Source organism: Limanda limanda, chromosome 7 (genome assembly GCF_963576545.1).
Source record: "Limanda limanda chromosome 7, fLimLim1.1, whole genome shotgun sequence".
Taxonomy (NCBI): domain Eukaryota; kingdom Metazoa; phylum Chordata; class Actinopteri; order Pleuronectiformes; family Pleuronectidae; genus Limanda; species Limanda limanda.
The window spans coordinates 27,611,317-27,621,471 of NC_083642.1; the positions used below are offsets into that span (position 1 = coordinate 27,611,317).

General features: G+C 45.3%; 16 non-coding genes and 15 pseudogenes across 16 annotated transcripts; all 31 read right to left on the bottom strand.

Annotated features, from left to right (window-relative positions):
- Window positions 1-209: 209 nt before the first annotated feature.
- Window positions 210-318, bottom strand: LOC133007790 (5S ribosomal RNA; annotated as a pseudogene).
- A 214-nt stretch (window positions 319-532) lies between these two features.
- Window positions 533-651, bottom strand: LOC133005888 (5S ribosomal RNA). The gene has a single exon (XR_009678452.1). It is a non-coding gene; the product is annotated as a 5S ribosomal RNA (ribosomal RNA).
- A 214-nt stretch (window positions 652-865) lies between these two features.
- Window positions 866-974, bottom strand: LOC133007791 (5S ribosomal RNA; annotated as a pseudogene).
- Window positions 975-1,188: 214 nt separating this feature from the next.
- Window positions 1,189-1,307, bottom strand: LOC133007683 (5S ribosomal RNA). Its single transcript, XR_009680140.1, has one exon. It is a non-coding gene; the product is annotated as a 5S ribosomal RNA (ribosomal RNA).
- A 214-nt stretch (window positions 1,308-1,521) lies between these two features.
- LOC133007852 (5S ribosomal RNA) lies at window positions 1,522-1,640 on the bottom strand (annotated as a pseudogene).
- Window positions 1,641-1,854: 214 nt separating this feature from the next.
- LOC133007834 (5S ribosomal RNA) lies at window positions 1,855-1,963 on the bottom strand (annotated as a pseudogene).
- Window positions 1,964-2,177: 214 nt separating this feature from the next.
- LOC133007803 (5S ribosomal RNA) lies at window positions 2,178-2,286 on the bottom strand (annotated as a pseudogene).
- A 214-nt stretch (window positions 2,287-2,500) lies between these two features.
- LOC133007804 (5S ribosomal RNA) lies at window positions 2,501-2,609 on the bottom strand (annotated as a pseudogene).
- A 214-nt stretch (window positions 2,610-2,823) lies between these two features.
- On the bottom strand, window positions 2,824-2,942 carry LOC133006622 (5S ribosomal RNA). Its single transcript, XR_009679143.1, has one exon. It is a non-coding gene; the product is annotated as a 5S ribosomal RNA (ribosomal RNA).
- Window positions 2,943-3,156: 214 nt separating this feature from the next.
- On the bottom strand, window positions 3,157-3,265 carry LOC133007836 (5S ribosomal RNA; annotated as a pseudogene).
- A 214-nt stretch (window positions 3,266-3,479) lies between these two features.
- On the bottom strand, window positions 3,480-3,588 carry LOC133007805 (5S ribosomal RNA; annotated as a pseudogene).
- Window positions 3,589-3,802: 214 nt separating this feature from the next.
- On the bottom strand, window positions 3,803-3,911 carry LOC133007806 (5S ribosomal RNA; annotated as a pseudogene).
- Window positions 3,912-4,125: 214 nt separating this feature from the next.
- On the bottom strand, window positions 4,126-4,244 carry LOC133006625 (5S ribosomal RNA). The gene has a single exon (XR_009679144.1). It is a non-coding gene; the product is annotated as a 5S ribosomal RNA (ribosomal RNA).
- Window positions 4,245-4,458: 214 nt separating this feature from the next.
- LOC133005889 (5S ribosomal RNA) lies at window positions 4,459-4,577 on the bottom strand. The gene has a single exon (XR_009678453.1). It is a non-coding gene; the product is annotated as a 5S ribosomal RNA (ribosomal RNA).
- Window positions 4,578-4,791: 214 nt separating this feature from the next.
- On the bottom strand, window positions 4,792-4,910 carry LOC133007684 (5S ribosomal RNA). Its single transcript, XR_009680141.1, has one exon. It is a non-coding gene; the product is annotated as a 5S ribosomal RNA (ribosomal RNA).
- A 214-nt stretch (window positions 4,911-5,124) lies between these two features.
- On the bottom strand, window positions 5,125-5,243 carry LOC133005890 (5S ribosomal RNA). Its single transcript, XR_009678454.1, has one exon. It is a non-coding gene; the product is annotated as a 5S ribosomal RNA (ribosomal RNA).
- A 214-nt stretch (window positions 5,244-5,457) lies between these two features.
- LOC133007792 (5S ribosomal RNA) lies at window positions 5,458-5,566 on the bottom strand (annotated as a pseudogene).
- A 214-nt stretch (window positions 5,567-5,780) lies between these two features.
- On the bottom strand, window positions 5,781-5,899 carry LOC133007319 (5S ribosomal RNA). The gene has a single exon (XR_009679799.1). It is a non-coding gene; the product is annotated as a 5S ribosomal RNA (ribosomal RNA).
- A 214-nt stretch (window positions 5,900-6,113) lies between these two features.
- LOC133007853 (5S ribosomal RNA) lies at window positions 6,114-6,232 on the bottom strand (annotated as a pseudogene).
- Window positions 6,233-6,446: 214 nt separating this feature from the next.
- On the bottom strand, window positions 6,447-6,555 carry LOC133007837 (5S ribosomal RNA; annotated as a pseudogene).
- Window positions 6,556-6,769: 214 nt separating this feature from the next.
- On the bottom strand, window positions 6,770-6,878 carry LOC133007807 (5S ribosomal RNA; annotated as a pseudogene).
- A 214-nt stretch (window positions 6,879-7,092) lies between these two features.
- On the bottom strand, window positions 7,093-7,211 carry LOC133005996 (5S ribosomal RNA). Its single transcript, XR_009678554.1, has one exon. It is a non-coding gene; the product is annotated as a 5S ribosomal RNA (ribosomal RNA).
- Window positions 7,212-7,425: 214 nt separating this feature from the next.
- LOC133006059 (5S ribosomal RNA) lies at window positions 7,426-7,544 on the bottom strand. Its single transcript, XR_009678614.1, has one exon. It is a non-coding gene; the product is annotated as a 5S ribosomal RNA (ribosomal RNA).
- Window positions 7,545-7,758: 214 nt separating this feature from the next.
- Window positions 7,759-7,877, bottom strand: LOC133005891 (5S ribosomal RNA). Its single transcript, XR_009678455.1, has one exon. It is a non-coding gene; the product is annotated as a 5S ribosomal RNA (ribosomal RNA).
- A 214-nt stretch (window positions 7,878-8,091) lies between these two features.
- Window positions 8,092-8,200, bottom strand: LOC133007816 (5S ribosomal RNA; annotated as a pseudogene).
- A 214-nt stretch (window positions 8,201-8,414) lies between these two features.
- Window positions 8,415-8,533, bottom strand: LOC133005892 (5S ribosomal RNA). Its single transcript, XR_009678456.1, has one exon. It is a non-coding gene; the product is annotated as a 5S ribosomal RNA (ribosomal RNA).
- Window positions 8,534-8,747: 214 nt separating this feature from the next.
- On the bottom strand, window positions 8,748-8,866 carry LOC133007140 (5S ribosomal RNA). Its single transcript, XR_009679631.1, has one exon. It is a non-coding gene; the product is annotated as a 5S ribosomal RNA (ribosomal RNA).
- Window positions 8,867-9,080: 214 nt separating this feature from the next.
- On the bottom strand, window positions 9,081-9,199 carry LOC133005894 (5S ribosomal RNA). The gene has a single exon (XR_009678458.1). It is a non-coding gene; the product is annotated as a 5S ribosomal RNA (ribosomal RNA).
- A 214-nt stretch (window positions 9,200-9,413) lies between these two features.
- Window positions 9,414-9,532, bottom strand: LOC133005895 (5S ribosomal RNA). The gene has a single exon (XR_009678459.1). It is a non-coding gene; the product is annotated as a 5S ribosomal RNA (ribosomal RNA).
- A 214-nt stretch (window positions 9,533-9,746) lies between these two features.
- On the bottom strand, window positions 9,747-9,865 carry LOC133005964 (5S ribosomal RNA). Its single transcript, XR_009678525.1, has one exon. It is a non-coding gene; the product is annotated as a 5S ribosomal RNA (ribosomal RNA).
- A 214-nt stretch (window positions 9,866-10,079) lies between these two features.
- The window catches only part of LOC133007829 (5S ribosomal RNA), a 109-nt pseudogene continuing 33 nt past the window's right edge, over window positions 10,080-10,155 (bottom strand).

The window sequence follows — 10,155 nt, forward strand, 5'->3', positions numbered from 1 at the left end:
ACTCAACCCACAATACCTTATTTATACATGTGAACCACAACCACCATCATCAAATCATGACAATTATCAAGCATTTCCATCAGTAATAATGTCAGGGTTCCATATCCTTGTTTTCTTTGATGTTGAGTCTTTCCTGCTCTTTCCAAGATGTTTCTCCTTTAAAGCAGCAGCAACCGTTCCCTCTGCTGGTTGCAAAGCAAATTCGAAAAAGCTTACAGCACCTGGTATTCCCAGGCGGTCTCCCATCCAAGTACTAACCAAGCCCGACCCTGCTTAGCTTCCGAGATCAGGCGTGCTCAGGGTGGTATGGCCGTAAGCGAAAGACTCAACCCACAATACCTTATTTATACATGTGAACCACCACCACCATCATCAAATCATGACAATTATCAATCATTTCCATCAGTAATAATGTCAGCGTTCCATATCCTTATTTTCTTTGATGTTGAGTCTTTCCTGCTCTTTCCAAGATGTTTCTCCTTTAAAGCAGCAGCAACCGTTCCCTCTGCTGGTTGCAAAGCAAATTCGAAAAAGCTTACAGCACCTGGTATTCCCAGGCGGTCTCCCATCCAAGTACTAACCAAGCCCGACCCTGCTTAGCTTCCGAGATCAGACGAGATCGGGCGTGCTCAGGGTGGTATGGCCGTAAGCGAAAGACTCAACCCACAATACCTTATTTATACATGTGAACCACAACCACCATCATCAAATCATGACAATTATCAAGCATTTCCATCAGTAATAATGTCAGGGTTCCCTATCCTTGTTTTCTTTGATGGTGAGTCTTTCCTGCTCTTTCCAAGATGTTTCTCCTTTAAAGCAGCAGCAACCGTTCCCTCTGCTGGTTGCAAAGCAAATTCGAAAAAGCTTACAGCACCTGGTATTCCCAGGCGGTCTCCCATCCAAGTACTAACCAAGCCCGACCCTGCTTAGCTTCCGAGATCAGGCGTGCTCAGGGTGGTATGGCCGTAAGCGAAAGACTCAACCCACAATACCTTATTTATACATGTGAACCACCACCACCATCATCAAATCATGACAACTATCAATCATTTCCATCAGTAATAATGTCAGGGTTCCATATCCTTATTTTCTTTGATGTTGAGTATTTCCTGCTCTTTCCAAGATGTTTCTCCTTTAAAGCAGCAGCAACCGTTCCCTCTGCTGGTTGCAAAGCAAATTCGAAAAAGCTTACAGCACCTGGTATTCCCAGGCGGTCTCCCATCTAAGTACTAACCAAGCCTGACCATGCTTAGCTTCCGAGATCAGACGAGATCGGGCGTGCTCAGGGTGATATGGCCGTAAACGTAAGACTCAACCCACAATACCTTATTTATACATGTGAACCACCACCACCATCATCAAATCATTACAATTATCAAGCATTTCCATCAGTAATAATGTCAGGGTTCCATATCCTTGTTTTCTTTGATGGTGAGTCTTTCCTGCTCTTTCCAAGATGTTTCTCCTTTAAAGCAGCAGCAACCGTTCCCTCTACTGGTTGCAAAGCAAATTCTAAAAAGCTTCCAGCACCTGGTATTCTCAGGCTGTCTCCCATCCAAGAACTAACAAAGCCCGACCATGCTTAGCTTCCGAGATCAGACGAGATCGGGCGTGCTCAGGGTGGTATGGCCGTAAGCGAAAGACTCAACCCACAATACCTTATTTATACATGTGAACCACAACCACCATCATCAAATCATGACAATTATCAAGCATTTCCATCAGTAATAATGTCAGGGTTCCCTATCCTTGTTTTCTTTGATGGTGAGTCTTTCCTGCTCTTTCCAAGATGTTTCTCCTTTAAAGCAGCAGCAACCGTTCCCTCTGCTGGTTGCAAAGCAAATTCGAAAAAGCTTACAGCACCTGGTATTCCCAGGCGGTCTCCCATCCAAGTACTAACCAAGCCTGACCCTGCTTAGCTTCCGAGATCAGGCGTGCTCAGGGTGGTATGGCCGTAAGCGAAGGACTCAACCCACAATACCTTATTTATACATGTGAACCACCACCACCATCATCAAATCATGACAATTATCAATCATTTCCATCAGTAATAATGTCAGGGTTCCATATCCTTGTTTTCTTTGATGTTGAGTCTTTCCTGCTCTTTCCAAGATGTTTCTCCTTTAAAGCAGCAGCAACCGTTCCCTCTGCTGGTTGCAAAGCAAATTCGAAAAAGCTTACAGCACCTGGTATTCTCAGGCGGTCTCCCATCCAAGTACTAACCAAGCCCGACCCTGCTTAGCTTCCGAGATCAGGCGTGCTCAGGGTGGTATGGCCGTAAGCGAAAGACTCAACCCACAATACCTTATTTATACATGTGAACCACCACCACCATCATCAAATCATGACAATTATCAAGCATTTCCATCAGTAATAATGTCAGGGTTCCATATCCTTGTTTTCTTTGATGGTGAGTCTTTCCTGCTCTTTCCAAGATGTTTCTCCTTTAAAGCAGCAGCAACCGTTCCCTCTGCTGGTTGCAAAGCAAATTCGAAAAAGCTTACAGCACCTGGTATTCTCAGGCGGTCTCCCATCCAAGTACTAACCAAGCCCGACCCTGCTTAGCTTCCGAGATCAGGCGTGCTCAGGGTGGTATGGCCGTAAGCGAAAGACTCAACCCACAATACCTTATTTATACATGTGAACCACCACCACCATCATCAAATCATGACAATTATCAAGCATTTCCATCAGTAATAATGTCAGGGTTCCATATCCTTGTTTTCTTTGATGGTGAGTCTTTCCTGCTCTTTCCAAGATGTTTCTCCTTTAAAGCAGCAGCAACCGTTCCCTCTGCTGGTTGCAAAGCAAATTCGAAAAAGCATACAGCACCTGGTATTCCCAGACGGTCTCCCATCCAAGTACTAACCAAGCCCGACCCTGCTTAGCTTCCGAGATCAGACGAGATCGGGCGTGCTCAGGGTGGTATGGCCGTAAGCGAAAGACTCAACCCACAATACCTTATTTATACATGTGAACCACCACCACCATCATCAAATCATGACAATTATCAAGCATTTCCATCAGTAATAATGTCAGGGTTTCATATCCTTGTTTTCTTTGATGGTGAGTCTTTCCTGCTCTTTCCAAGATGTTTCTCCTTTAAAGCAGCAGCAACCGTTCCCTCAGCAGGTTGCAAAGCAAATTCAAAAAAGCTTACAGCACCTGGTATTCCCAGGCGGTCTCCCATCCAAGTACTAACCAAGCCTGACCCTGCTTAGCTTCCGAGATCAGGCGTGCTCAGGGTGGTATGGCCGTAAGCGAAGGACTCAACCCACAATACCTTATTTATACATGTGAACCACCACCACCATCATCAAATCATGACAATTATCAATCATTTCCATCAGTAATAATGTCAGGGTTCCATATCCTTGTTTTCTTTGATGTTGAGTCTTTCCTGCTCTTTCCAAGATGTTTCTCCTTTAAAGCAGCAGCAACCGTTCCCTCTGCTGGTTGCAAAGCAAATTCGAAAAAGCTTACAGCACCTGGTATTCTCAGGCGGTCTCCCATCCAAGTACTAACCAAGCCCGACCCTGCTTAGCTTCCGAGATCAGGCGTGCTCAGGGTGGTATGGCCGTAAGCGAAAGACTCAACCCACAATACCTTATTTATACATGTGAACCACCACCACCATCATCAAATCATGACAATTATCAAGCATTTCCATCAGTAATAATGTCAGGGTTCCATATCCTTGTTTTCTTTGATGGTGAGTCTTTCCTGCTCTTTCCAAGATGTTTCTCCTTTAAAGCAGCAGCAACCGTTCCCTCTGCTGGTTGCAAAGCAAATTCGAAAAAGCTTACAGCACCTGGTATTCTCAGGCGGTCTCCCATCCAAGTACTAACCAAGCCCGACCCTGCTTAGCTTCCGAGATCAGGCGTGCTCAGGGTGGTATGGCCGTAAGCGAAAGACTCAACCCACAATACCTTATTTATACATGTGAACCACCACCACCATCATCAAATCATGACAATTATCAAGCATTTCCATCAGTAATAATGTCAGGGTTCCATATCCTTGTTTTCTTTGATGGTGAGTCTTTCCTGCTCTTTCCAAGATGTTTCTCCTTTAAAGCAGCAGCAACCGTTCCCTCTGCTGGTTGCAAAGCAAATTCGAAAAAGCATACAGCACCTGGTATTCCCAGACGGTCTCCCATCCAAGTACTAACCAAGCCCGACCCTGCTTAGCTTCCGAGATCAGACGAGATCGGGCGTGCTCAGGGTGGTATGGCCGTAAGCGAAAGACTCAACCCACAATACCTTATTTATACATGTGAACCACCACCACCATCATCAAATCATGACAATTATCAAGCATTTCCATCAGTAATAATGTCAGGGTTTCATATCCTTGTTTTCTTTGATGGTGAGTCTTTCCTGCTCTTTCCAAGATGTTTCTCCTTTAAAGCAGCAGCAACCGTTCCCTCAGCAGGTTGCAAAGCAAATTCAAAAAAGCTTACAGCACCTGGTATTCCCAGGCGGTCTCCCATCCAAGTACTAACCAAGCCCGACCCTGCTTAGCTTCCGAGATCAGACGAGATCGGGCGTGCTCAGGGTGGTATGGCCGTAAGCGAAAGACTCAACCCAAAATACCTTATTTATACATGTGAACCACCACCACCATCATCAAATCATGACAATTATCAAACATTTCCATCAGTAATAATGTCAGGGTTCCATATCCTTGTTTTCTTTGATGGTGAGTCTTTCCTGCTCTTTCCAAGATGTTTCTCCTTTAAAGCAGCAGCAACCGTTCCCTCTGCTGGTTGCAAAGCAAATTCTAAAAAGCTTCCAGCACCTGGTATCCCCAGGCGGTCTCCCATCCAAGTACTAACCAAGCCCGACCCTGCTTAGCTTCCGAGATCAGACGAGATCGTGCGTGCTCAGGGTGGTATGGCCGTAAGCGAAAGACTCAACCCACAATACCTTATTTATACATGTGAACCACCACCACCATCATCAAATCATGACAATTATCAATCATTTCCATCAGTAATAATGTCAGCGTTCCATATCCTTATTTTCTTTGATGTTGAGTCTTTCCTGCTCTTTCCAAGATGTTTCTCCTTTAAAGCAGCAGCAACCGTTCCCTCTGCTGGTTGCAAAGCAAATTCGAAAAAGCTTACAGCACCTGGTATTCCCAGGCGGTCTCCCATCCAAGTACTAACCAAGCCCGACCCTGCTTAGCTTCCGAGATCAGACGAGATCGGGCGTGCTCAGGGTGGTATGGCCGTAAGCGAAAGACTCAACCCACAATACCTTATTTATACATGTGAACCACAACCACCATCATCAAATCATGACAATTATCAAGCATTTCCATCAGTAATAATGTCAGGGTTCCCTATCCTTGTTTTCTTTGATGGTGAGTCTTTCCTGCTCTTTCCAAGATGTTTCTCCTTTAAAGCAGCAGCAACCGTTCCCTCTGCTGGTTGCAAAGCAAATTCGAAAAAGCTTACAGCACCTGGTATTCCCAGGCGGTCTCCCATCCAAGTACTAACCAAGCCCGACCCTGCTTAGCTTCCGAGATCAGGCGTGCTCAGGGTGGTATGGCCGTAAGCGAAAGACTCAACCCACAATACCTTATTTATACATGTGAACCACCACCACCATCATCAAATCATGACAACTATCAATCATTTCCATCAGTAATAATGTCAGGGTTCCATATCCTTATTTTCTTTGATGTTGAGTATTTCCTGCTCTTTCCAAGATGTTTCTCCTTTAAAGCAGCAGCAACCGTTCCCTCTGCTGGTTGCAAAGCAAATTCGAAAAAGCTTACAGCACCTGGTATTCCCAGGCGGTCTCCCATCTAAGTACTAACCAAGCCCGACCATGCTTAGCTTCCGAGATCAGACGAGATCGGGCGTGCTCAGGGTGATATGGCCGTAAACGTAAGACTCAACCCACAATACCTTATTTATACATGTGAACCACCACCACCATCATCAAATCATTACAATTATCAAGCATTTCCATCAGTAATAATGTCAGGGTTCCATATCCTTGTTTTCTTTGATGGTGAGTCTTTCCTGCTCTTTCCAAGATGTTTCTCCTTTAAAGCAGCAGCAACCGTTCCCTCTACTGGTTGCAAAGCAAATTCTAAAAAGCTTCCAGCACCTGGTATTCTCAGGCTGTCTCCCATCCAAGAACTAACAAAGCCCGACCATGCTTAGCTTCCGAGATCAGACGAGATCGGGCGTGCTCAGGGTGGTATGGCCGTAAGCGAAAGACTCAACCCACAATACCTTATTTATACATGTGAACCACAACCACCATCATCAAATCATGACAATTATCAAGCATTTCCATCAGTAATAATGTCAGGGTTCCCTATCCTTGTTTTCTTTGATGGTGAGTCTTTCCTGCTCTTTCCAAGATGTTTCTCCTTTAAAGCAGCAGCAACCGTTCCCTCTGCTGGTTGCAAAGCAAATTCGAAAAAGCTTACAGCACCTGGTATTCCCAGGCGGTCTCCCATCCAAGTACTAACCAAGCCTGACCCTGCTTAGCTTCCGAGATCAGGCGTGCTCAGGGTGGTATGGCCGTAAGCGAAGGACTCAACCCACAATACCTTATTTATACATGTGAACCACCACCACCATCATCAAATCATGACAATTATCAATCATTTCCATCAGTAATAATGTCAGGGTTCCATATCCTTGTTTTCTTTGATGTTGAGTCTTTCCTGCTCTTTCCAAGATGTTTCTCCTTTAAAGCAGCAGCAACCGTTCCCTCTGCTGGTTGCAAAGCAAATTCGAAAAAGCTTACAGCACCTGGTATTCTCAGGCGGTCTCCCATCCAAGTACTAACCAAGCCCGACCCTGCTTAGCTTCCGAGATCAGGCGTGCTCAGGGTGGTATGGCCGTAAGCGAAAGACTCAACCCACAATACCTTATTTATACATGTGAACCACCACCACCATCATCAAATCATGACAATTATCAAGCATTTCCATCAGTAATAATGTCAGGGTTCCATATCCTTGTTTTCTTTGATGGTGAGTCTTTCCTGCTCTTTCCAAGATGTTTCTCCTTTAAAGCAGCAGCAACCGTTCCCTCTGCTGGTTGCAAAGCAAATTCGAAAAAGCTTACAGCACCTGGTATTCCCAGGCGGTCTCCCATCCAAGTACTAACCAAGCCCGACCCTGCTTAGCTTCCGAGATCAGACGAGATCGGGCGTGCTCAGGGTGGTATGGCCGTAAACGAAAGACTCAACCCACAATACCTTATTTATACATGTGAACCACCACCACCATCATCAAATCATGACAATTATCAATCATTTCCATCAGTAATAATGTCAGGGTTCCATATCCTTGTTTTCTTTGATGGTGAGTCTTTCCTGCTCTTTCCAAGATGTTTCTCCTTTAAAGCAGCAGCAACCGTTCCCTCTGCTGGTTGCAAAGCAAATTCGAAAAAGCTTACAGCACCTGGTATTCCCAGGCGGTCTCCCATCCAAGTACTAACCAAGCCCGACCCTGCTTAGCTTCCGAGGTCAGACGAGATCGGGCGTGCTCAGGGTGGTATGGCCGTAAACGAAAGACTCAACCCACAATACCTTATTTATACATGTGAACCACCACCACCATCATCAAATCATGACAATTATCAATCATTTCCATCAGTAATAATGTCAGGGTTCCATATCCTTGTTTTCTTTGATGTTGAGTCTTTCCTGCTCTTTCCAAGATGTTGCTCCTTTAAAGCAGCAGCAACCGTTCCCTCTGCTGGTTGCAAAGCAAATTCGAAAAAGCTTACAGCACCTGGTATTCCCAGGCGGTCTCCCATCCAAGTACTAACCAAGCCCGACCCTGCTTAGCTTCCGAGATCAGACGAGATCGGGCGTGCTCAGGGTGGTATGGCCGTAAGCGAAAGACTCAACCCACAATACCTTATTTATACATGTGAACCACCACCACCATCATCAAATCATGACAATTATCAATCATTTCCATCAGTAATAATGTCAGGGTTCCATATCCTTGTTTTCTTTGATGTTGAGTCTTTCCTGCTCTTTCCAAGATGTTTCTCCTTTAAAGCAGCAGCAACTGTTCCCTCTGCTGGTTGCAAAGCAAATTCGAAAAAGCTTACAGTACCTGGTATTCCCAGGCGGTCTCCCATCCAAGTACTAACCAAGCCCGACCCTGCTTAGCTTCCGAGATCAGGCGCGCTCAGGGTGGTATGGCCGTAAGCGAAAGACTCAACCCACAATACCTTATTTATACATGTGAACCACCACCACCATCATCAAATCATGACAATTATCAATCATTTCCATCAGTAATAATGTCAGGGTTCCATATCCTTGTTTTCTTTGATGTTGAGTCTTTCCTGCTCTTTCCAAGATGTTTCTCCTTTAAAGCAGCAGCAACTGTTCCCTCTGCTGGTTGCAAAGCAAATTCGAAAAAGCTTACAGCACCTGGTATTCCCAGGCGGTCTCCCATCCAAGTACTAACCAAGCCCGACCCTGCTTAGCTTCCGAGATCAGACGAGATCGGGCGTGCTCAGGGTGGTATGGCCGTAAGCGAAAGACTCAACCCACAATACCTTATTTATACATGTGAACCACCACCACCATCATCAAATCATAACAATTATCAATCATTTCCATCAGTAATAATGTCAGGGTTCCATATCCTTGTTTTCTTTGATGGTGAGTCTTTCCTGCTCTTTCCAAGATGTTTCTCCTTTAAAGCAGCAGCAACCGTTCCCTCTGCTGGTTGCAAAGCAAATTCGAAAAAGCTTACAGCACCTGGTATTCCCAGGCGGTCTCCCATCTAAGTACTAACCAAGCCCGACCATGCTTAGCTTCCGAGATCAGACGAGATCAGGCGTGCTCAGGGTGGTATGGCCGTAAGCGTAAGACTCAACCCACAATACCTTATTTATACATGTGAACCACCACCACCATCATCAAATCATGACAATTATCAATCATTTCCATCAGTAATAATGTCAGGGTTCCATATCCTTGTTTTCTTTGATGTTGAGTCTTTCCTGCTCTTTCCAAGATGTTTCTCCTTTAAAGCAGCAGCAACCGTTCCCTCTGCTGGTTGCAAAGCAAATTCCAAAAAGCTTACAGCACCTGGTATTCCCAGGCGGTCTCCCATCCAAGTACTAACCAAGCCCGACCCTGCTTAGCTTCCGAGATCAGACGAGATCGGGCGTGCTCAGGGTGGTATGGCCGTAAGCGAAAGACTCAACCCACAATACCTTATTTATACATGTGAACCACCACCACCATCATCAAATCATGACAATTATCAATCATTTCCATCAGTAATAATGTCAGGGTTCCATATCCTTGTTTTCTTTGATGGTGAGTCTTTCCTGCTCTTTCCAAGATGTTTCTCCTTTAAAGCAGCAGCAACCGTTCCCTCAGCTGGTTGCAAAGCAAATTCGAAAAAGCTTACAGCACCTGGTATTCCCAGGCGGTCTCCCATCCAAGTACTAACCAAGCCCGACCCTGCTTAGCTTCCGAGATCAGACGAGATCGGGCGTGCTCAGGGTGGTATGGCCGTAAGCGAAAGACTCAACCCACAATACCTTATTTATACATGTGAACCACCACCACCATCATCAAATCATGACAATTATCAATCATTTCCATCAGTAATAATGTCAGGGTTCCATATCCTTGTTTTCTTTGATGGTGAGTCTTTCCTGCTCTTTCCAAGATGTTTCTCCTTTAAAGCAGCAGCAACCGTTCCCTCTGCTGTTTGCAAAGCAAATTCGAAAAAGCTTACAGCACCTGGTATTCCCAGGCGGTCTCCCATCCAAGTACTAACCAAGCCCGACCCTGCTTAGCTTCCGAGATCAGACGAGATCGGGAGTGCTCAGGGTGGTATGGCCGTAAGCGAAAGACTCAACCCACAATACCTTATTTATACATGTGAACCACCACCACCATCATCAAATCATAACAATTATCAATCATTTCCATCAGTAATAATGTCAGGGTTCCATATCCTTGTTTTCTTTGATGGTGAGTCTTTCCTGCTCTTTCCAAGATGTTTCTCCTTTAAAGCAGCAGCAACCGTTCCCTCTGCTGGTTGCAAAGCAAATTCGAAAAAGCTTACAGCACCTGGTATTCCCAGGCGGTCTCCCATCCAAGTACTAACCAAGCCCGACCCTGCTTAGCTTCCGAG